The 22685-nt window shown below is 36.2% G+C and overlaps 1 protein-coding gene across 1 annotated transcript in view; it reads left to right on the top strand.

Annotated features, from left to right (window-relative positions):
- The window catches only part of LOC113047075 (uncharacterized), a 60809-nt gene extending 39818 nt beyond the window's left edge, over positions 1-20991 (top strand). Inside the window, exon 8 of the mRNA XM_026208336.1 lies at positions 20408-20991. The gene's annotated coding sequence lies outside the window, so the exon portion shown is untranslated. The remainder of the gene's footprint in view (positions 1-20407) is intronic.
- The last annotated feature ends 1694 nt before the right edge of the window (positions 20992-22685 follow it).

Raw genomic sequence — 22685 nt, 5'->3', positions numbered from 1 at the left:
TGAAAAAGAGGACCATGTTTTAGAGGTTTCAACTGTACAATATTAATCTAGTACTAAGAGTAAACTTTTATTATTAGATATTTTATTTAAAACCTATCATTATACAGCTTCTATATTGGTTGTTTTTATTTCCATTTAATTATTATGATTTTATTTTAAAACCTTTTTTATACAACTTTATTGATTGTTTTTACTTCGATTTAATTATTAGGATTTTATTTTATACTTTCATTATAAAACTTCTTTATTGATTATTTTATTTACATTTCATTATTAGGATTTTTATTTACAACTTTTATTATACAGCTTCTTTATTGATTGTTTTATTTTCCATTTAATTATTAGGATTTTATTTAAAACCTTCCATATACAGTTTTATTTCCATTGTATTATTATGATTTTATTTAAAACCTTTATTATAAAACTTATTTATTGTTTGTTTTATTACCATTTCATTCTTGGAATTCTTGGAATTTTTTGTTTAAAACTTTTATTTTTTATTATATCGCTGTGAAAACAATTTACACCAGATTATATTTGAGGGTAAGTACACTCGTATTATGATATGAGGTCACATTATCTTTGATCATGATTCATTAATCTCGCTATATCAGACATATGCTGTGGCACATGTAGTCTGTAATGATATTACGTTAGCAAATATTAGCGATTTTATTTGCAAACATTTCTTTGAGTAAAATCTTTATTTATGCCCAAAAAGCTTACATTTATGTGTCTTTTTGTGAGCTGTAGTAGCCATGTTGCTGAGATAATTCATACCTCTTCGTTTGAAGTGTGGTCCCGAAAAATCTTCGTTAGAAGAGCTATCTGGCCCTTCCCCTTACCCCTACCCCTCCAACCAAAAGAGAATCGAGACACCCCTACCCCTTCATGTGAAAGGGGAAGGGCTAAGGGGTAGAATTGGGATTGGGCCTAAGAAGTCCATGTCTAAGTATTTTTCTGATTTCTCTCACCTAAAGGACACCTGTCGCTGGATGGTCACGTACCAGAGGTTCGGTGTCTAATTTTCAAACAGGTTACCGTCACACTTATCATTATGATAATCCTTACGACGTGATATATTACGAAACAGATGACAAGTCACAGCTGCCGATTATTCACGGATGGTGTCATTTCACGCTGATGATGTATAACCTTGATTTATTACAAACAAATGGCATCGCAACACCTATGACGATTAAAAGGTCATAGGTCAAGGTCAGGTGGGGAGGGTTCAAGGTCAAAAGGTCAAGTTCATGTGGGGGAGGGGCCAAAGGTCAAAGCCATCAATCAAATCTTGGCATATGGTGTTATCTAACACCTACTATCAGGAAGGAATTCCTTGTGTGTGTAAACACAATTGGCAAAACTATTTTACTACAAGCAAAAATATATATGTAGAAGGAGAATGTAAGTGTGTGAGAGTGCCAGAATGAATTATGGCTTGTACTGCCCCTCATAGCCATGTTGACGTTATCATGTGACTTTAAGAGGTTACAAGCACAACAACTTAAAACGACAGGTTTAATACCTATATCTGTAAATATTTATGTTGATGAAATTTGCTAATATTGTTGTCTTGTTGGAGAAACAGCTGCCTTTTTATTGTGATTGCAGTATAATCAATACATTTTGGGTTGGTTCAAGTTTTTATATTCAAAGATATTAACCTTTCTATTTTTTCTTCTGTGTATATAAAATGATGAATGCAAACCCATTGTATTTATGCTTTCTATTATGATTCATTGTTAAAGATGCAACCATATTTCCCTGAGCTTGTATGTAATATGTTCTGTGGTAATAATAATGAAAGAAGATAAGAAAGCTGCACTTAACGCCTCACAGCATCAGTAACTCCACAGCACTACCTAGTACAGTTTTCCTCAGCATTTGCAATATTTGTAATATCTGTACAAAGAAGAGGTCAATCAGCTGCTTGAAGATTTCGCCTTTGGAGAAGACTGCTGATATTATACTCAAAAAGATGTAAGTATTACTACTTAAAAAATAAGATTACCCTAAAATGCATTTCTAGCCCACCCCAACAACTACAATTATAATAAATGCTGACCAAAAATTAATTAAATATATAATTTTTGTAAAACAAGCAAAATGTCATTTTGTCTTCATATGCCATGGCTAAGCATGAATACGCACTAGACAAATGCAACCAAGAAGAATACATCTCAATTTTCAGTCAAGTAATTAATTCACAAGTTATGAAACAATTATATTTTATTTACTGACAACCACAGGGTTACGAGTGAGGCGGGGCCTATTCACATTCAAACTGTTTCTGAAGTTTTACTGCAGCTGTTTCTCCAGCAAGACAACAATATTAGCAAATTTCATCAACATAAAAATATTTACAGATATAGGTATTAAACCTGTAGTTTGAATCTTTTAAGTTGTTGTGCTTGTAACCTCTTAAAGTCACATGATAACGTCAACATGGCTATGAGGGGCAGCACAAGCCATAATTCATTCTGGCACTCTCACACACTTACATTCTCCTTCTACATATATATTTTTGCTTTTTACACACGTACATTCTCCATTCACAAAATATGCGTTGTGGTCCAAACTAGTCATTTGTTGCAGTTTTAAAAAAGTGATTTCTGTTAATAAATCACGTTATATTTATGTAAATCACTTTATATTTTATTAAAATAAAATATCTTATTTTGAAGTGGACTTTGAGCTTTGTAACTTTGTAGATCTTTTTTATGCTTGAACAGCAACATTACAGACTTACTAAAGTTAAAAATGTGAAAAAGCATAATAGCACCCCTTTAAGACAGATGCATTGAAGACGGACACAAGCAGAATAGTTGCGCAAGCAGAGAAAATAATGTACCAAACAGAAAAATTCATTGAAATACTGAAAAAAAAACATTATTATGTAATTAGGGTGGGGTGAATATGGATGTATTTCTTAGGAGAACGCTTTTATATGCCTCTTTGACGTGCTTTTGCGCACTTTGACACCTTTCAACGTTTCGCTAATGCCACAGGCATCCTTACTCCAGTCACACAATCCTTCAGAAATCCTTTTAACAATCTTATTTTCTACAAAAAAAAACTATTATTATCATCATTATTATTTTTTTATCATTATTAATGTTGAAAAGAGCTGAGAATATTTTTCAGGTTTTTTTAGGGGGAATAAATTGAAAGAACTGCATTGTTTTTACATTTGTTAGAGTTATCTCTATTTGTTACATTTATATTATTTACATCAAGCTTTTGAATGGTATAGTATTGTATATTGTTATTGAAACTTCATAATGTTTCACTTGATTATACATTTAGTCAGGAATTATAGTTTGGAAAAAGTATTTGGAAAAAGTCTAACTTGTAAAATGTTTACACGTTGTGTGAAAACTAGTACAAATAAATAAAAAGACTCATGTTTATGATCTCGGCTGAAAAAAGTGCTTCATTCTTTTTTTCTGAGGAAATCCATTTCTCAAATCCTTAACCACATCACATCTTTTTGGGGTGAATTATGTCTTATTACGCTCATCGCGAAGCAAACAGTAAAATAAAATAAAAACTCGAAGAACAGTCTGGCTGCTTTTTCTTCTGTGTGGGCGTATTCAAGCCGCGCGCTTCAGTTTGAATCTGAATAGCGCGTTCAGCGCGGGGGAGTGGTCACATTAGATGTAATGAACAGAGACATGAAAAACAGACATTGCGTTGTTTTCATATGGATTACTTTATCTCAGAATATTTGTTTTCGGCAGCACTTGTTTAGTTTAAAAGTAGACATTTCAGGCTTTCTATAGATATCTCTCTCATGTCTATTCGTTGAGTATTCACGGAGTTACAGTTCATTAAGATCAGCGCACACAAAGGCTGCAGACAGCGCACCTTGTTTGTTATCTTTATTTTATAAGTGCACAAAGGTTTTTTGTTATGTCTGTATCCAAAAAAAACTAGACCCTTTACAGATTCGATTGATGTATTGCTCTTATCTGTACGATTAAAACTGAGAGTGTAATTTAAGTTCTTTTCGGGGTTATCAGGAGAAAATGACTCAAAACGCATATATGCGTTAATCGACTCGAAAGGGTTAAAATAAAAAGTCACATACAAGGATTTTTCTGGGCTAAGCCCCGGATCTCCACTCTCCCTAGAACCGCCCCTGCTTCCCATCATCCCACACATATCAGAGACAAACAGAGAGCTGACCACTGCATTAAAAATATCATCTCCCAGATTGAGCGTGACAAGAAACCAACGCCCGCTTGTGAGAGCCTTGCTTGCAGACCTACCTCTTGTTCAGAGCCAGATTCTACTGGCCGAGAATGGCCTCTGACATTGAGAGGAAAATCAAGATGTGTAACAGGTGTGTGCTCAGGAAAACCTTACCTGAGAGGGCAACACCTTTAGGGAACATCATGACCTCAAGACTGCTTGTACTGGTATCTATGGACTTTTTGTATATAGAGCTGGACAGAAGTAACACAAAGGATATTCTTGTGATCACAGATCACATCACAAAATACGCAGTGGCTATCCCAGCACCAAATCAAAAGGCTCAAATGGTTGCAAAGTGCTTATGGGACAATTCCAGAGAATGGTATTCCAGAGAAACTGCAAGGCGACCAAGGTCTTGATTTTGAGTCGCGGTTAATCAAACAACTCTGTACAACCCAAGGGGCAACCCGGTGGAACATTTTAACCACACTCTGTTAGACATGATTTGCACTCTGGAAAACTAGGACAAGTCACATTGGAAGGACTTTGTAAAGCCTTGGTCCACGCGTACAATTGTACCAGAAGTGAAGTGACTGGGTTCACACCGTATGAGTTAATGTTCGGACGCCCAACACGCCTGCCAGTCGACCTTGCATTCGGCTTACCTATAAAAGAAGAACAACAGAATTCACACTCCCAGTATGTAAAGCAACTTCAATCCCACCTCATAGAGCTACAAATTCACTACAAGGAGTGCTGCCAAGGTAGCGGAGAATAACAAAACAAGGTTTGACAAGTGTGTGACTCCTTCTGCTCTGGACATTGGAGATAGAGTACTTGTCATGAACGTCCCTTGTTGTCCCCTGTTCTTTCCCCTCCGGTGATAGCCATTTGAACACTGCCATGCACAAGTAAAAAAGGTTACTGGAGTGCAAATCTCTACTCTCCCTGCGGGTGGCGCATACACCCCAGGGAATTTACTATAAAAAAAACAAACAATAACACACGCCTTTCCTCCAGTGAAGACTCTACAAGAAAGCCTCAAGGACTGGTATGAAAAATATCCTCTCAAGGATAGAAATTCAAAGAAAATCTTGTACCAAATATTGAAATATGGTGTGTACATTAGGTTGAAAGCTTTGAGAGAGAGAGAGTTAAGCCGCATGGCAGTGAGCTTTTCAAGGTATCTTTGGTAAGGATGTTAATACTAATGCAAGTTTTATGCTGATTGTGCTTGCTCCATTATGGCGCGAAATACCATTCTTTTAAAACCAATCAGAGTTGTAAACCTGATTCTTGCCGTTTTATATCATATCGATAGATTCAGATTGTTTTATGTTGTTTGAGATGTTCATAAAAGATTGCTAATTGCGCTAGCCACGTGCTAATCATTAACATTTGAATGCAAATTTGATTTGGTCCGTTTATGCTAGCTCAGCTAAGCTAGTAACCACTGTAGCAGATCTTTGATAGTATTCACACCACTAAAGGCAAATTTATACTTCTGTATTGGGTGCGCGTAGTAGGTACCGTGTAGCATACGCATTGACGTGTACCATACATCGTACCCTGACGCACACCTCCTCAAAAATGTAACTATGTGTTGCGAAGACGCGGACTGCAAGATCTGTGATTGGTCGGCCTGGTAGTATCACGTTTCCTCCTACGCATTTCCGGAATGATCTTCTGCACTCTGGACTGCCCGCCATTTTTAAATTCCGAAATTATTCTGAAATTAGTAATTTAACTAAAATTAACAGTTTTTGGACCTCGATAAGCTCCAGCTCCAACATGATCCACTCTCTTTCAGTCGCCATTGTTCAATGAAGCCCGAGAGGATCGAGGAATGTAAACACAGTGGAACCCGCTCCCGTCAACTAGCGTTTCGGTGGTGTAACTGCAGAGCAAAACAGACATACGCAGAAGTATAAATGCTCATGACGGCGTCGCCTACGTGCGTAGCCTACGGCGTACACTCGACGCAGAAATATAAATTGGCCTTAAAGGTTCCTTCATACAGTTTTGTTGACTCAAGTATTTATCCTCTTGTTCTCATATGTAAAATAAGGGTGATTTAGTTAATTTAATGGTCAGTATACATGTATGATATGTACATGAGGAGCAGAAGTTCATCTTAATTGTTAAAAAGAATGAATATATTCAAATGTGATGTTTAAAATGTTATTAAGATGCATAAATAGATTTAAAAGTTTAAAACAAATGTCTGGTTTCAGAAATCTCATTATTTTATTTCTATACTGTGAGATGAAAGTACCTGATTGTTTGTTGTTCATTGGAACTGACTTATGTGGTGTAATGTGTACCTATTCATTTGCATAATAATTAGAGTATATATACCCTTTACAACTGGTTATATTTGATTTGACATTTGAATGGAGAAAAGCTGATTAGATTTGAACAGAAATGAGTAGGGCTGCACGATATTGAGAAAAGGTTTATTTTTCTGCGATATATATATTGCGATTTGAAATCTAATCTAATTTTTTCTTAAAAACAAAAATGGGGTGAGCACACTTACATTCTCATTTTAAATGATTTAAACATCGACACCATCGTGTCAATTGATTAATATGCGTGAGGGAGAGAGAGCAAGACAGCCCTCGTGTTGAAGACGGTGAGCGTGCAGCCGGGGCTCACTCGCTCTCTCTCTCTCTCTCTCGCGCAGGCTCGCTCTCTTTCTCGCGCGCTCTCTCTCTCTCGCACTCTCTCTCTCTCTCTCTCTCTCTGCGAATCACATTCATCAAGGGCCGGGAAGCAGCTGGCCCGCACAGTTAATGAATAATGGATCAACTACGACAGCCTACATTGCACATGCTGCGATGTGACAGTGGTACATCGCGATATCCATGCGTAAACGACACATCGTGCATAGAAATGAGGCAATTGTAGTTATTTTAAATTGCAGTTAATTGTAGTAATTCTGTACTGTATGTATAGATTGGTTTTTAGAAAGGGCAAGACCATCTGAATCTGACCCTGTGGTCAGTGGCGAGCCAACTGAAGCCTGGTGTGGCCAGCCGTGGCATCTTTGGAACCATCATCATCCTGTGCCTTCATTTGAAATTCAGATAAGAACACACATAAACCTACCCGGGTAGTGAAAGAAACATAAATACTCCAAGAAACACACATGTCTGTTTTGTTTTTTTTGGGGTGGGGGTGAGGGGGGGGGTATTGTGAGCTTTGCACTCAGGGAGCCGGCTTAGATAGGCAGGGAATGTAAATAACTGTTATTTATTTTGTATAATACATTTTTAAATTTACACGTTTTATGTTCTCTACTGACCTTTTACTATTTCAGGCACCGTAGTCGTACCTAGGGCTTCTGATATTAGCGGAATCTATACAATTCAAACGATACCCAACCCTACTCACCAGTGCCTCTTCTTTCTCAGGACACTAAAGAAGAACCAGCTGTCTTCAACCATCCTGGTGAACTTCTACAGGTGTGCGATCGAGAGCATCCTGACCAGTTGCATCACAGTCTGTACGGGAACTGCTCAGTGGCTGACCACAAGGCTCTGCAGAGGGTGGTAAAAACCGCCCAACGCATCACAGGGACATCACTTCCTGCTGTTTAGAACATCCAGAAGAAACGCTGTCTACGACGAGCTCGCAGCATTCTCAAGGACTCCACTCACCCTGAACATGGACTGTTTAAACTCCTGACCTCCGAGAGGCGCTTCAGGAGCCTCCAGACAAGGACCAGCTGATCCAGGAAAACCTTTTTCCCTACAGCTGTCTCCTTGCTGAACTCTGCCCTCTGACCCAATCAGAGGCTTGGCCCACCCTGGCCCCACACCACATAACAGACAATCACAAAATTTGTGCGATATTCAATTCCGTTCCAGAAATTTTGTTTTCTAATTTCTGCACCGCCCTCTCTTTTTTCCCTCCGAGACAGACAGACTTAGCTCATTCACTTCGCAACCTTTGAGGTAAAATAGCTGAATTATAAAGCAATAAACAACAGTAACAGCCAATTCATTTTATTAGAACTGTTAGTGATCTCAATTAGCACATTTTGTTATCCCAATAAGATACAACATGTACAGATTTCTTGTTCCGAAAGTTCAAAAGAAAACAATTTTAGCTCACCAGGACACAGGTACCACCTCCTCATCCATTTGCGGCAATGAGGTCGGAGAAATGGATGAGTCGAGTTCATCAGCAGCTTCTGATGGTGTCAAAAGCACAAATACACCCACTCAAAAATGCAGTAATTCTGTCCAAAATTATTTAAACAGGGCAAATCCTTACCAGCCGGTTATGAAATCATACCCCCGAACTCTTTATGGAGGGAGAGAGAGATGTTTTTTGGCCGCTTGGGATCAGTCACGGCCGTGGCTTGAATTCTGTTTGATGTAGATGTAGATCACGATGCATGCTTTTGTTTTCCCTGTCGAGTGTTCGGTGTTGCTTTCTCTGAAAATGACACGTTCGTTTCGACAGGTTTTCGAAACTGGAAAGCAGCATTAGAACGTGTCCGTGGTCTTCAAAAACATGCGTGCAGCCAAGCTCATTTACAAGCCTCTACCTCATGGACAGAGTTTTGCTCTTGTTTGCTCAGCCCCCAACAGACAGATGCAGATTGCATCACTACTTTAAATATTACAACACTTGTCTGAATCAGGATACAGTGCTGATAATATTGCGTCATTTGACCTTGCAAAATAATCATCCGGTCTTCTCTCTCAGCTGAAACAATGCCAATTTTTTTTTTTTTAATGGTACATTTCTCATACATCTTCTCGCCATTTTAAAACCAGCTAATGTCATCCTACAGTCTCAGCATGTTGATTTGTGCAGTGAAGCTAAAGTCGTGCAGGGATATCTCGGTGCACTGAAACATTTCATAGAAAATGACATTGAATTTCAACAGTACTGCGCTGATATGTCTACTGTTGAGCCCTTACCAAAACGTCTAAGGACTGTGAATCCCTCCTATGGTGACTGTCATTTTTCACCTTTAGGGCAAGAAGGGCAGTCAGGTTCTGAATGTGTCACTGCATCTCTAAGATGACAGATGTTGAACATACTAGATACAGCTGTATCAGAGATAGAAAACAGGTTTTCCACAAAGAGTTTATAGCGGATGCAAGCCCTCTCAGGATCAATGCCAAAATCCAACAAATTTCTTGACATCCAGTTGCTTGAACCTCTCTGTAGTCTTGCAGGGGTTGCAGAAACTGAACTCCAGAATTCAATTCTTGTTGCCAGACCAATGCTGTCCAAAAAACTTCCATCTGATGCTGAATGTTCTGCTGTTTGCAAACTCTTGCAGGAATACAAAGATGCATTTGCAGGTCTTCATGAATTGTATGTACCTGCTATGGTCATGGGTGTCTCTACTGCTTCATGTGAGAATTTTGACACCATTCCGCCGAACAATGCTTCACGAGAGGAAAAAGAACCTTGTGCTTTTAGCTCATGAAAAAAAGCAATAACACGTGAACTGGACATCGATGAATTTGTAGCAGAATTCTCTAAAATGAGTAGAAAGTTAATGCTGTAAATATTGTAGTGACAGAAGTAGATATTTTTTAAGACCTTCCCTGTTTTCCTCAAATCTAAAGTCACTAAACGGATACAAGATCTATTGTGTGGTAAAAAAAAATAAAAAAAAATAAATCCTAAATAAAGGCCTACATACAGTAGTTAAAATAACCCCCTCAAAAGTTTGGGAACCCTTGGTTCTTAATACTGTGTGCTGTTACCTGATGATCCTCGACTGTCTTTCTGTTTTGTGATGGTTGTGCATGAGTCCCTTGTTTGTTCTGAACAGTTAAACTGAGCAGCGTTCTTCAGAAAAATCTTTAAGCTCCTGCAAATTCTTCAGTTTTCCAGCATCTTTGCATATTTGATCCCTTTCCAGCAGTGACTGTATGATTTTGAGATGCATCTTATCACACTGAGGACATTTGAGGCACTCAAACACAACTATTTAAAAAGATTCAAACATTCACTGATGCTCCAGAAGGAAACAAGATGTATTAAGAGCTGGGGGGTGAAAACTTTGAGAATTTGATGATCAAGGTAAATTGTACTTAATTTGTGTACCGGGAAACATACAAGTATCTTCTGTTGCTTACGAAGGGCAGAACTAAATGGAAAACAATTATATTTCAACAAAATAAGACAATTTTGACCATCTTTATTGTGTTCAAAAGTTTTCACCCCCAGCTCTTAATGCATCTTGTTTTATATTTTTTTCCCATTTTTGTTAAGTCTTATGACTGTGTGGTTCTTAATTATCTGCTGTGGAGGCATGATCTAACCACGCTAAGCAGACATTTGTAAGCAAGTAAGATCTGTGGCAGATTAATGTAGGTGAAGTTTGAACATGAAAAATTTACATTATGACATAATAAATGGCTGCTCTCAAACCCCAAGACGCCAGTCATAGTGTGCTTCCTCATATGTTCGTGCTCTTCTGAATAAACACTTTAGGAACATTTACATTTACATTTACATTTATATTCATGGTTTTTCGAACATGCTTCCTAAGCAAATGACTCAAAGAAAACTTGTTGTGAATAAGAAAAACAAGTGACATTCTAAGAAGTGAACAGCAGTAGATGCAGATGCAAATGGCAAAGAGTGGCAAAGATTTACTGCACTCTGCTGTATGAACTCCAAATAGGAATATTCAAATTTCAAAGATAGTTTTGCATCATCTAGAAACAGATCATCTCCTCATGTCGCACCAGAAGACAGTCAGGTGTGGTTTGTGTGTTTTCAGGTAGCACTGACAGGCAGCTTCTATGCATAAAACAACAAAATGCAAATGTGTGTTGATATTGAGAAGTATGTCAGATGGGAAAGAAAAGACAAATTTAAAAATGGCTGGCGCAACACACAAGATGGAAACAAGATTAAAATTTACTACAACCGAATTTGAATACAAAAGTAAAAACAAAACTTAATGTAAGTTTCAGGAGAGCTGACAATCCAATCCAGTTTGGTGGATTTTGCTATTGTTGTTAACACTTAATATTCAATGTAAGCATGTCAAATTCATTCTGTCTTGCTTTACATTACAGTGTCCGCAACAGTTAATGTGCCATTTTAAAAGCACTGACATTTTGAACTCATAAATCACTGAAGTTACAAATTATCATTTATTTTCAGTGAAAAGGCGTTCACTTGTTTTTTTGCTAAAATCGTGGGGCAAGTCATGGCCTAGTGGTTAGAGAGTATGACTCCTAACACTAAGGTTGTGGGTTTGAGTCTTGGGCTGGCAATACTATGACATGCCCTTGAGCAAGGCACTGAACCCCTGGATGCCGCAGCATAAAATGGCTGCCTGCTGTGTGTGTGTGTGTGTGTGTGTGTGTGTGTGTGTGTGTGCGTGCACTTTGGATGGGTTAAATGCAGAGCACAAATTCTGAGTATGAGTCACTGTACTTAGCTGAATGTCACTTAAAATATGTTTAATAAAAATAATAATATGTTTATTTGTATGTTTAAACAAGATTTTTTTCCAACTCCAGACCGAAAGAAAAGTGGGAGGAGCACTAATATCATGTGACTCTGATGTAACTTGAACTAATATATTTCTCCCAAGAACAACATTTGTTCAAAGCTCCTCAAACAAAAGCAGAAAGAATCTTGAATCGCCTGAGTTGAACATGAGAGTTTTCTACAAGAGTCTGTTGTCTTTACTGGGTAAGTAAAACATACAATCATATCTCATATCTTAATGAGCTACAGTCTGTTTTCAGCTTCATCTTTCAGAAAGAGAAACACTTAATAAACACAGAAGACCCTAAATGATACTTGAATGTGTTGTTGTTCATGTTATCTAAACACCCTGAAACAAAATCATTTTACTTGAGAAGCTAAAATATATAAGACAATAATAAATGTTTTTACTGATTATACAAATTTTTACCCAATAATAAAAAAATCCAAAAATATGTTTATGCTCATAAGATCAATCAATTTAAGTGGCTAAATAATGAACATCATTCTGTTTCTCATTCCAAGGCTTTTTCTCAGTTCAGATGAAAGCAGATACAGAAGGTGAGATTTGTGAAATTAAACACATCTACATTGTTTGTTAGTGAGTTTGTGCTGCTGTGAAATATTTTCAGTCATGTTGAAAACCAATTAACTTAAACATTACAATCATGTATAGCCCTGCTTGGCTAAAGAATTGTAATTGTTAGTAAGGTTTCCTCTTGAATGTATTCCAGTGAACGTAGCAAGATGGGGAACAGCCGTTCAATCAACAACATATTACTACTTTTTTTATGGCTGGCATGCCCAAAGCGCTGTGGATGGGTCGGGCTATTTCTGTTCTCGTACAAATGAACAGAGTGACCCGTGGTGGAAGCTGGATCTGAACAACATGTACACTGTGAACAGAGTGACCATCACTAACAGAATCTGTCGAACAGTGAACTGTGAAATCTGGATAAACGGGGCAGTGATTCGGATTGGAAACGATTCTTCAAATGTTTTAGGCAACCCAGTGTGAGTCTCTCTGATATATTCTTACATTCAGATTTTGGACAGTTGGTATCTTCATGCATACACACATACATATATATATATATATATATATATATATATATATATATATATATATATATATATATGTGTGTGTGTGTGTGTGTGCTTCATTAACTGACTATTTACAGGTGTTTAGACTATGTTAAGATTGGTATTTGAAATTCAGTAATTGAGCAGGATGGCGATTCAGTGAAGGATTTGTCTTACTGATTCTAACTGGTCCCTCTCGTCTTTTTATAATTTGTTATAATTTGTTGCTGAATCAGACTAGGCTTGTGTTTTTTTTATTATTATTATTTAAAAGAAGCAGATCATAAGAGTAATCTCTTTGTTGGTCATTTTTATTGCAATACAAAGACTTTCGCACAATTATTTCACAGTACACAGCTTTTTCATTCCATCACATCCAATAGACTGTGAACTCACATTGAGAGATCAGGTAAATTATTATTGTATTTTTATTTCTTTCTAAAATGGCAGCTCATGTCACACAGGCAATTAATTCACTTAGCAATTCACCTCCTGTCATCACATTGTCGCAAAGATGGCAACTCTCACGCAATTTATACTTTTCTCACCCTCTCAAGCCACACACCCATTTTCTCAAAAGCACTGCTTTCCCTTGAGTACATTCCCTCGCAAAGATAGTTGCATTCACCCGCAAAACCTTTCTTTCTGTTCAGTTCACACAGCACTGTATATTCACAATGGAGTGGTTCATAGAGTTTTATTTTGAAGAAATAGTTCAAGTTATGGTTTTTGGGACTTTCTAAAATGCTTAATGTGGCTTAATGTTTTAAAACAGTGACACTGGAGGACCAAAGTCAATAATAGTACGTACTGATAAAAATATTAAAATATGGAAGTGTTTGTCCGAACTCAACTGATTTTTCGAGGGAATGAAAAAGTTTTGCGAGGGAATGCAAATATCTTTGCGAAAGAACACAAAGTTTCTTGAGGGAACACAAAAGTTTTGTGAGAGAACAATTGAAAAATAGTTTTTCCTTCCATCCCACTTTTTTTCTACTACCACGTCTGTCTAGGTACATTTGTGTTTGCACTTGGAAGTTGCAGAGGGCTTCCATTTACAATGTGTTTTCCTAGCCAATCACAGACATCTGTTGATTTCCTGAACACCTGTGATTAGCCATTGCATTCACTCACCTCTAAATGACAAAAAAAAAAAAAAAATATCCTAAGAGAATAAGAGATTCATTGATTGACATTGGCATTTTTAAAGCAAGGGCAATCCGTGCACTTTCTAGGCTAAATATAATTTGAACATATATACACAGTACAGACCAAAAGTTTGGAAACACCTTCTCATTCAAAGAGTTTTCTTTATTTTCATGACTATGAAAATTGTAGAGTCACACTGAAGGCATCAAGGGCTATTTGAGCAAGAAGGAGAGTGAATTGGTGCTGCGCCAGATGACCTGGCCTCCACAGTCACCGGACCTGAACCCAATCCAGATGGTTTAGGGGTGAGCTGGACCACAGACAGAAGGCAAAAGGGCCAACAAGTGCTAAGCATCTCTCGGGGAACTCCTTCAAGACTGTTGAAGACCATTTCAGGTGACTACCTCTTGAAGCTCATCAAGAGAATGCCAAGAGTGTGCAAAGCAGTAATCAAAGCAAAATAAGAACCTACAATATGACATATTTTCAGTTGTTTCACACTTTTTTGTTATGTATATAATTCCACATGTGTTAATTCATAGTTTTGATGCCTTCAGTGTGAATCTACAATTTTCATAGTCATGAAAATAAAGAAAACTCTTTGAATGAGAAGGTGTGTCCAAACTTTTGGTATATACATACATACATATAAAACAATTCATTAAGAAGTTAATATTGTGTTATTTTAGACACAATGTTTTCTGTTTTGCTCAATTTTGCCAACCAGAAGATAAAGACAAATCAACAAACAACCAACCAACAGTGGCATTTCATTTCTTAATCCACGTTTTGAACGAACTGGGTGAACCATTTGGCACATTGAACAATTAGCCATAGTCACGTTGGCTTTGAAGTGGCGCTGCACAGACCGATCAGTGTGTGACATATATGATAAATATCATATCACCTACATTTATATAGCGCTTTAAACAAAAATGATTCCGTCAAAGCAACAGAACAACATTAATTAGGAAAACAGTGTGTCAATAATGCAAAATGAGAGTTAAAGGCAGTTCATCATTGAATTCAGTGATGTCATCATCTCAGTTCAGTTTAACCTGTTAGTCAGCACCCCCCTTTATCGGACTCACAGCTGAAAGTGCTCTACCTAACTTATACACCCCCACCCCCCAAATATAAAAAAATGTTTACCAACTGTATTGAAGGCTTCTACAAACTATTTAGTCAGTAAACATACCACTGCAAAGATTTTTTTTTTCAATTATAAAACACTAGACAGAAACTTAGACATCATATAAGTAATTTATCTGAGCACTATAAAAATACAATAAGAATAATTTAAGAAAAACAGATTAAACTGGACAGATAAACTGGAGAGAGAGAGAAGCGAGAGACAGGAGAGGAGAAAGAAAACAGCGATAGGCACGAATGGAAACGCTAATGACAAGCTAACTGACCCAAAGAATACAGGGAGACCATTTTCATTTCAATAGTATAATTTATTCAAAAGTTATTAGCATTTTTAAAATATTTCATTATAACTTTTGACCACAATGTGGCGCTGCCACCAAACATTTTGAGTACCTTCAGGGCATGGAGCCGAAGATTTTTGTAATTACTTTCGTAAAGATATAATAATGCATTTAAAAAATACATCATTTTAAAACATAATTGAAAATGGCCGATGACTAAAATGGCTGCCAAGGGAAAATTAAAGTAAAAAAAAGTATATCATTCGACTTCACTTGACTCTAAAGAGACCAATTCTGTGATTTTTTTTTTTGCCAAACCATTCAGAAGTTATAAATAAAATGTTTATGCATTTTTCATATCTCCTGACCACTAGGTGGTGCTGCGTCGAAACACTGCAGATAGTTCAGGTCAAGGTTATTATAATACACACCAAGTTTGGTCACTATATGCCAAACCGATGCCGAGCTCACATGCATTTTTGCATGCTTTTCATCAAATTTGTTCATGTGTCATTCAAGAACGGTTGGACGACTTAACTTGAATTCCTTAACTTTTTAACAATTTTCATGACAATCAGACTAACCATCTAGGATGATTTCGAAAAAGTAGTATTAAAAGATTTGGGGTTGATTCGACTTGGGATGAGCCAAGGATTCAGAGGGAAAATGAATTTTCATTTTCGCACCTTTGGAGCTTGGCCCCTAATAATAAAAATCGTGTAAAACATATATTACATATGTTGGAGGTTAGTATCCAATTCTGAAATATACATTGTGTTGTAAAAGGAAGAGTTAATCATATTAAATACATTCAGTGATGAGAGAAGAAAATACAAGTTTAGAGTCATACTAATAATGAGCAACAAAAGGAACTCACTCTTTCATTTTTTCTCCAGATGTGCTACAGTTTCCTCTATTCCAGCAGGAGCAACCAACAGCTTCTCGTGTCCTGGGATGAAGGGACGCTATGTGACTGTGAATATTCCTGGGAATTCAAAGATTCTTACTTTCTGTGAAGTGGGAGTCTACGTGAATTTTACAGGTAATTCAGAGCTGCTTAAAAACCAGGTCTAAACCCTTTCCAGTTGAATTTGACTGGACCGGCTTGAAAGAAAAGATTTTTTAATGCTATTTGAACAGAAGACTAGGGAGAGATTAACGCATGGTTATGTTTTTACCACTGAAAATGAAAAGAATGTAATTTTGATCCAGATATGTAGATCTTCAATTTCTAACCAATTGTCATTATTCTCCTATTGGCTAACTATTTTCACAGACTTTAGTTAACTACCACAGTGCATTCTAGCTAACAAATAACTAGTTAGTTCAGTAATGATATCTATGTCCTGCTCATACACAGACGCAACCTTGCCTTTACCCACTCTTCCCCAGATGGTTCCCACAGATCTTCTCCCAGATGAAGAAGGTAATCAGTATGTCACTGAGATTTTGCCTGTAAAACCCAGACTAAAGCATTATGAGATAAAGAACATCGCAGTTAGATTTCAAGCATTTATTTTACTATGATTTCAATCTCTGACATGACCTTGCACTGATTTGCATGTCATGTTCTTTTCTCTCATGGGCAGAAAAGAGATTCTCATAGTTTTCTGAATAGTGAACAGGGGTATAAGATGTGTGATTTAAACATTCTGGAGTCGATTAACACATATACGCATTATGAGTCATTTTCTCCTGATAATCCCGAAAAGAACTGTTCAAGTCTATTTATTTTACTGTTTGCTTCATGATGAGAGAGGAATAAGACATAATTCACATCAAAAAGATGTGATGTGGTTGAGGATTTGAGATTTGGATTTCCTCAGAAAAAAAAGAATGAAGCACTTTATTCAGCAGAGATCATAAACATGAGTAAGTCTCTTTATATTTATTTATATACTTGTGCTAGTTTTCACATAACATGTAAACATTTGACTAGTTAGACTTTTTCCAAACTATAATTCCTGACTAAATGTATAATCAAGTGAAACATTATGAAGTTTCAGTAACAATATACAATACTATACCATTCAAAAGCTTGATGTAAATAATATAAATGTAACAAATAATATATCTAATGTAACAAAAAATGCTGTTCTTTCAATTCATCCCAAAATATTCTCAGCTCTTTTCAACATTAATAATAATAATAATAATAATAACAATAAATGTTTTTTTGTAGAAAATCTGATTATTAAAAGGATTTCTGAAGGATTGTGTGACTGGAGTAATGATGCAAAAAATCAGCTTTGATTGTTCCTAATAAATAAAATTATATAGATTTATTTTGTCCTCACATTCTTTCTTGTAAGTCCTCCCTCACAGTGACACACAGCTGAATGAGAGGCACATTATGCAGCTCATTATTCAGGCCTTTGTCTTCTCAGGTGTAAATCACAATGATATTCATGGTAGTTGACTCCTACTCGCATTTGACTTTTACCAACAAAAAGTGTCTTAGAAAATTTAAATCAATAAATTGTTTTCTGTGAATGAGTAAACAAGATGATTTTCACATCATTTAGAAAGAAAAATTATAGGCTACAAGCTCCAGTTCTCAAAAATCCCAGGAACCAGTGTTCTTTATTTGTTTTATGGCCTTATTCAAGTTTAACTAGCTTAGCTTGTATGTTTGGTGCAGAATGGGTGCCGTAGGGGGACTAACTTCATACTCTTTCATAGGGCCCAAAATTGCTGGAGATGCCCCTGCCCCCCTCAAAAACAATAAGTGAATGACACCCCTGGTGGGTAATATCTGTTCAGAGGCGCTACAGTTACAGCCACCAAGTAAAAAGATATTATAGCCAAATTGCCAAAAATGATTAGGATGTTAAGCAAAGATCATGTTTCATGAAGATATTTTGTAAAATTCCTACTGTAAATGTATCAAAACTTAATTTTTGATTAGTAAAATGCCTTGCTAAGAACTTAATTTGGACAAATATTAAGGTGAATTTCTCAATATTTTGATTGTTGCACCCTCAGATTCCAGATATCCAAATAGTTGTATCTCAGACAAATATTGTCTCCTAACAAACCATACATCAGTGGAAATATTTTTTTATTCAGCTTTCACATGATGTATAAATCTCAATTTCCAAAAATCGACCCTTGTGACTGGTTTTGTGGTGCAGAGTCACATTTGTGTTTGACTATTGCGGGTGAACCTGTATTTAATGTCATGTAGTTATTTTTGTTGGTTTTACTTTCGTTCATGATTTTTTGAGGATCTCTATACAAACTCTCACTGCATCTGTTTACTCTTAAGTGACATACATTTGCAACAAACTGCTGCAGATATTGCAGACCTGATTGATTTTATGTAGTGCTGTCAAAATTAGCGCGTTAACGCATTCAATTAATTTGAAATATTTAACGCGTAAAAAAAAAATAACGCAATTAACGCGGTTGCAGTTTTTTTTATTTCCAGTTGTGGCCTATGTGTGTTCAAAGTGCAAAGAAATATGGATAAGACCAAGGAAGGACTTTTAGACGGAAAGTTTCAGTATAAAACTCTGCCGGATTACTCTTCAGTCTGCCACAAGAAACATTACTCTTCATTTAGTCTGCCACAAGAAACAGCAACATTAAAATCATGAACTCAAATGTCATTGTTTAAAAACAAAAAAACAATGACTGTAACAGTGCGTAAATCAGACCTTTCTGTAACGCTAACGTTAATAAGCTTAAATGAAAATAACGAAATAATTGTGTAGCGGAGTATTTTTTGTACACAGTGCCGTGAACTGTCAATCACTCCTGTACGCGTGCATCACTGTCCTCCTCAGCTGCAGCAACTTGCGCTCTCTCTCTTCATCAAGCTTTAAAACAAAAAGGGGACAAAAAGATCATATTCTCTTTGTGCATAGGCTATAGATTAATTAGATAAATGAATATCTCAATTTGTGCCTTGCCGTCTACGGTATTTTTTTAGAACTTAGAAAAAAGATGCTGCAGCCAATGAGCAGCCGGCGAAAGCTGCAGGACGACTCAACCTCTGCAGACAGTTTTTAATGTTTATCAGACAATAAATACACAAGATTTTGCTTTAGTATAACTCACAACGAGTTTCACACACCTTCTCCGGCCACGTTGAGTTGTTGACACTTAACAGTGGGAAAAGCGACACATGCGCTATTCACTTGTATAACTTAAGGGTGAATGGGTAATGTAGTTTCTGCTCTGGGTGGGATGAATTAGGAAGCTTGCATTGTGAAGGGAGCTCTGAAAATCGGCAGTGCAGGTAAAAGATTAAAACCTCTATTAAAACAGATGTCCAAATGAGCGTACCGGTATGCTACAAGCACGTTCTGGGCGCACGGAGAGGTGGCGGTACGCTCAAGAGCTATATTTGGAAGTGGCGGTACTGAGTACCGGTGCTTACTGGCCCACTTAAAGCACTGGCAATGACTATACTTTGGAATTTTTTTGCAGTCCACTTAGAATTCAACATGGAAATCATTTTTGTTTTTTGGCATTGATTGTTTTGAAATTCAAATGGTACTTACATGCCTGTGTTTTTATTTCTGTAATAAATATGGCTTTCAAGCCAACAGTTAATTTGTAGGATATTGATGGTTTATTGCAGGTATGTTGTTTACATGAGAAAATCTTTGTTACAAGTTAAACAAAAATTCCAATAAACAATCATATTTTGAATTTAAATAGTTTCTTTGTCTTGAGTTTACATTAATTATTTACATTTTACATTTACATATCCAAAAAGTTTCAGTCTTTTAATTGCGATTAATCGCGATTAATCGCGATTAATTTAAAAAAATTGTGCGATTAATTAGTTAATTTTTTTTAATCGATTGACAGCACTAATTTTATGTTTTTATTATTTGCATTTAGCATTTGCTTTTCTCTTCTCTCCATGTTCACGCTCGTGTGCACTTTTAGATCCTGTTTCCCAAGAAGACTCCTGTGAAGATGAAACTTAAGCTTGAGTCTGTCTGAACCTCCAGCTCCTGTCACAGGTGAGAGAGGGAAACGTACAGAAATCTCAAATCTAATCACATTGATAGCAGTTTTAAGATATCTGCTCATTTCAGCTTCACTGTGCTCTGACAGAACGAGGGATTTCTGACGTGAAGAGAGATGATGATGATGATGATGATGATGGGGGAAGCGAAACTCTCTTCTGAACAGCTTTGATATTTATTTACATGCTGGAATTTTCTCCATTCCTCAATGTTAATCACAATAAAGTTGTATGTGAAAATTGAAACTACTGATTCCTGATTGCTGCTTTTAAGCCATTTGTATTGTATAATGTACCAGTACCTGACAATGTGGGGGTAAAGTAAAATGTATATACTTTTATTAATATTTTATGCAATAATTAATTAATTTTGTTACATTTTAGTTACCAATTCAGAGTATGGGTTACCAAGTGCTGAAATGTTTAGCTATCATTCACATGTAATGATAATATTTCTAACCACTAGATGTCAGCAGCAGCATGTTTACTGATGCTATGACAAACAAGCAAGTTTAGGAACAGTTTAAATGTTAATGATAAAATATTACATGGTACATTATAAAAGATATGATCAGTCAATATTTTTTATCCATTACTTTAACTCATAATTTATTAGTTTCACTAAATGTGAAGTTATATGAAATTCAACAAGACAACATTGGGAAATAAATAAACAAGTGTTTTAACAATTGTAATTATCTGCGTGCATTCTTGTTTGGGTGGTTGAACAGTTTGCAGCTTTGTCTGGGTCGTTTTCAGTCTTACAATCCCAGATCTTAAATTCATAGTAAGAGTCAAACAAACAAATTAAACAGCATAAGTGTCCAAACGAGTTACTATTGGACAGCATTGTATAATGTACCTTAAGGCAAGACACTACAGGCAAAACTGTTTTTTCATGAAGTTTTGTTTTCATACTAGTGGAAAGAAAACATCTAAAATACACACAATGTAAAATATAATAATTATTTTAATGGTAAAAATAACTCAAAATGCTATGATAAAAACCAATCAGTTGGTTATGGTAAGCTCCTTTACTATATACGATTAAAAACTGTAATGGACATTTAATATGGAGTGAGTTTTGGTTCTTTATTACATGCGAGAAAATAAAAGATCTGAGAGAAAAAAGAATATTTGAGAGAAAAAGTTATCACACTGATAGCAAAAAAACATTATATTTGAGACTAAAAAAAGGTTTGAGAGAAAGTATTTTCTCATAGAACACAAAAAAATATACATTTGAAATTTGTAAAATTATTTCTGAGAAAAAAACTCTCTCTCAAAATACTTTGAAAAAAACTCTCAAATATATATTTTTTTGCTATCAGTGTGAAAATATTTTCTCTAAAAAAAAAAAGTGTTTCTCTCGAAACGCTTTTCTTTGCTCTTGATGCAATTTCTTGCTCTCGTGTCAGGATTTTGCTTTCACTGTGAGAATCGTCTCATGGGCGGGGCCACGTTCCTATTGGCCAGTCGGGTGAGCATCGTCTTGTCTTGGGAGTCGAACTGAATCATTACACCATTGTTCGGTTCACCTGCATAGATGCTAGTTAAGTTGAGCAGTGAGCACGGACACTCCAATGTTTGGGCAAGATGATGACACAGCTGGCTGAGCAAGTTCAGTATCACTGAAGATTAAACATTAAAAAATAGCACTCATATTCATGAATGAATGTGTATTATATTTTTTGCTTGCTAATCGCTAGTAAAGCTAACCAGCAATCATGCTAGGTAAACTTGCAAACTCACCTGGTTTATACTATGTTTAAATCAAATGCCAAATTAATGTTTTGATTTAAATAGTTTCACGCATTATTTAGTGAGTAGTGATCAGTGATTGATATACCGTTTGAAAGTGTCCCACCTAGTTTTGTTTAAAATAGTCTTTGTATGGTTGTTGCACTACATGTTTAGCTACACTGCATGTATAGCTCACAAACTCAGCTACACAGGGCTTATTCTAAATATTTTTTACCATCTAGCCGAGGTCTAGAGCTGACAAGGTAAATTGCAGGTCTAGGACTAACTCTTACATTAGCAACCCACAAATATGTTTGTGCCTGTATTGTCATGGTAATTATTTTTTCTTTTAAATCTTTCAAACGGTATGTCAATCATTGTCTAACGTTAGCTAGTTGTAGGGTTGCCACCTTTCATGCATACTAACGTTAGTTGAAAGTTGTACGGGAGGTTGTATGAACAAGCAGTTACTCTTCAGGTGCTTTGAGGCTAGCAAGTGCAAAGGTAGAAACTAGCTCACTACTCACTAAATAAGGCGTGAAACTATCTAAATCAAAACATTAATTTGGCATTTGATTTAAACATAGTATAAACCAGGTGAGTTT

Source organism: Carassius auratus, chromosome 28 (genome assembly GCF_003368295.1).
Source record: "Carassius auratus strain Wakin chromosome 28, ASM336829v1, whole genome shotgun sequence".
Lineage (NCBI taxonomy): Eukaryota > Metazoa > Chordata > Actinopteri > Cypriniformes > Cyprinidae > Carassius > Carassius auratus.
Note: the sequence above shows the minus strand (reverse complement) of the source record. Positions and strands in the feature narration are given on the sequence as shown.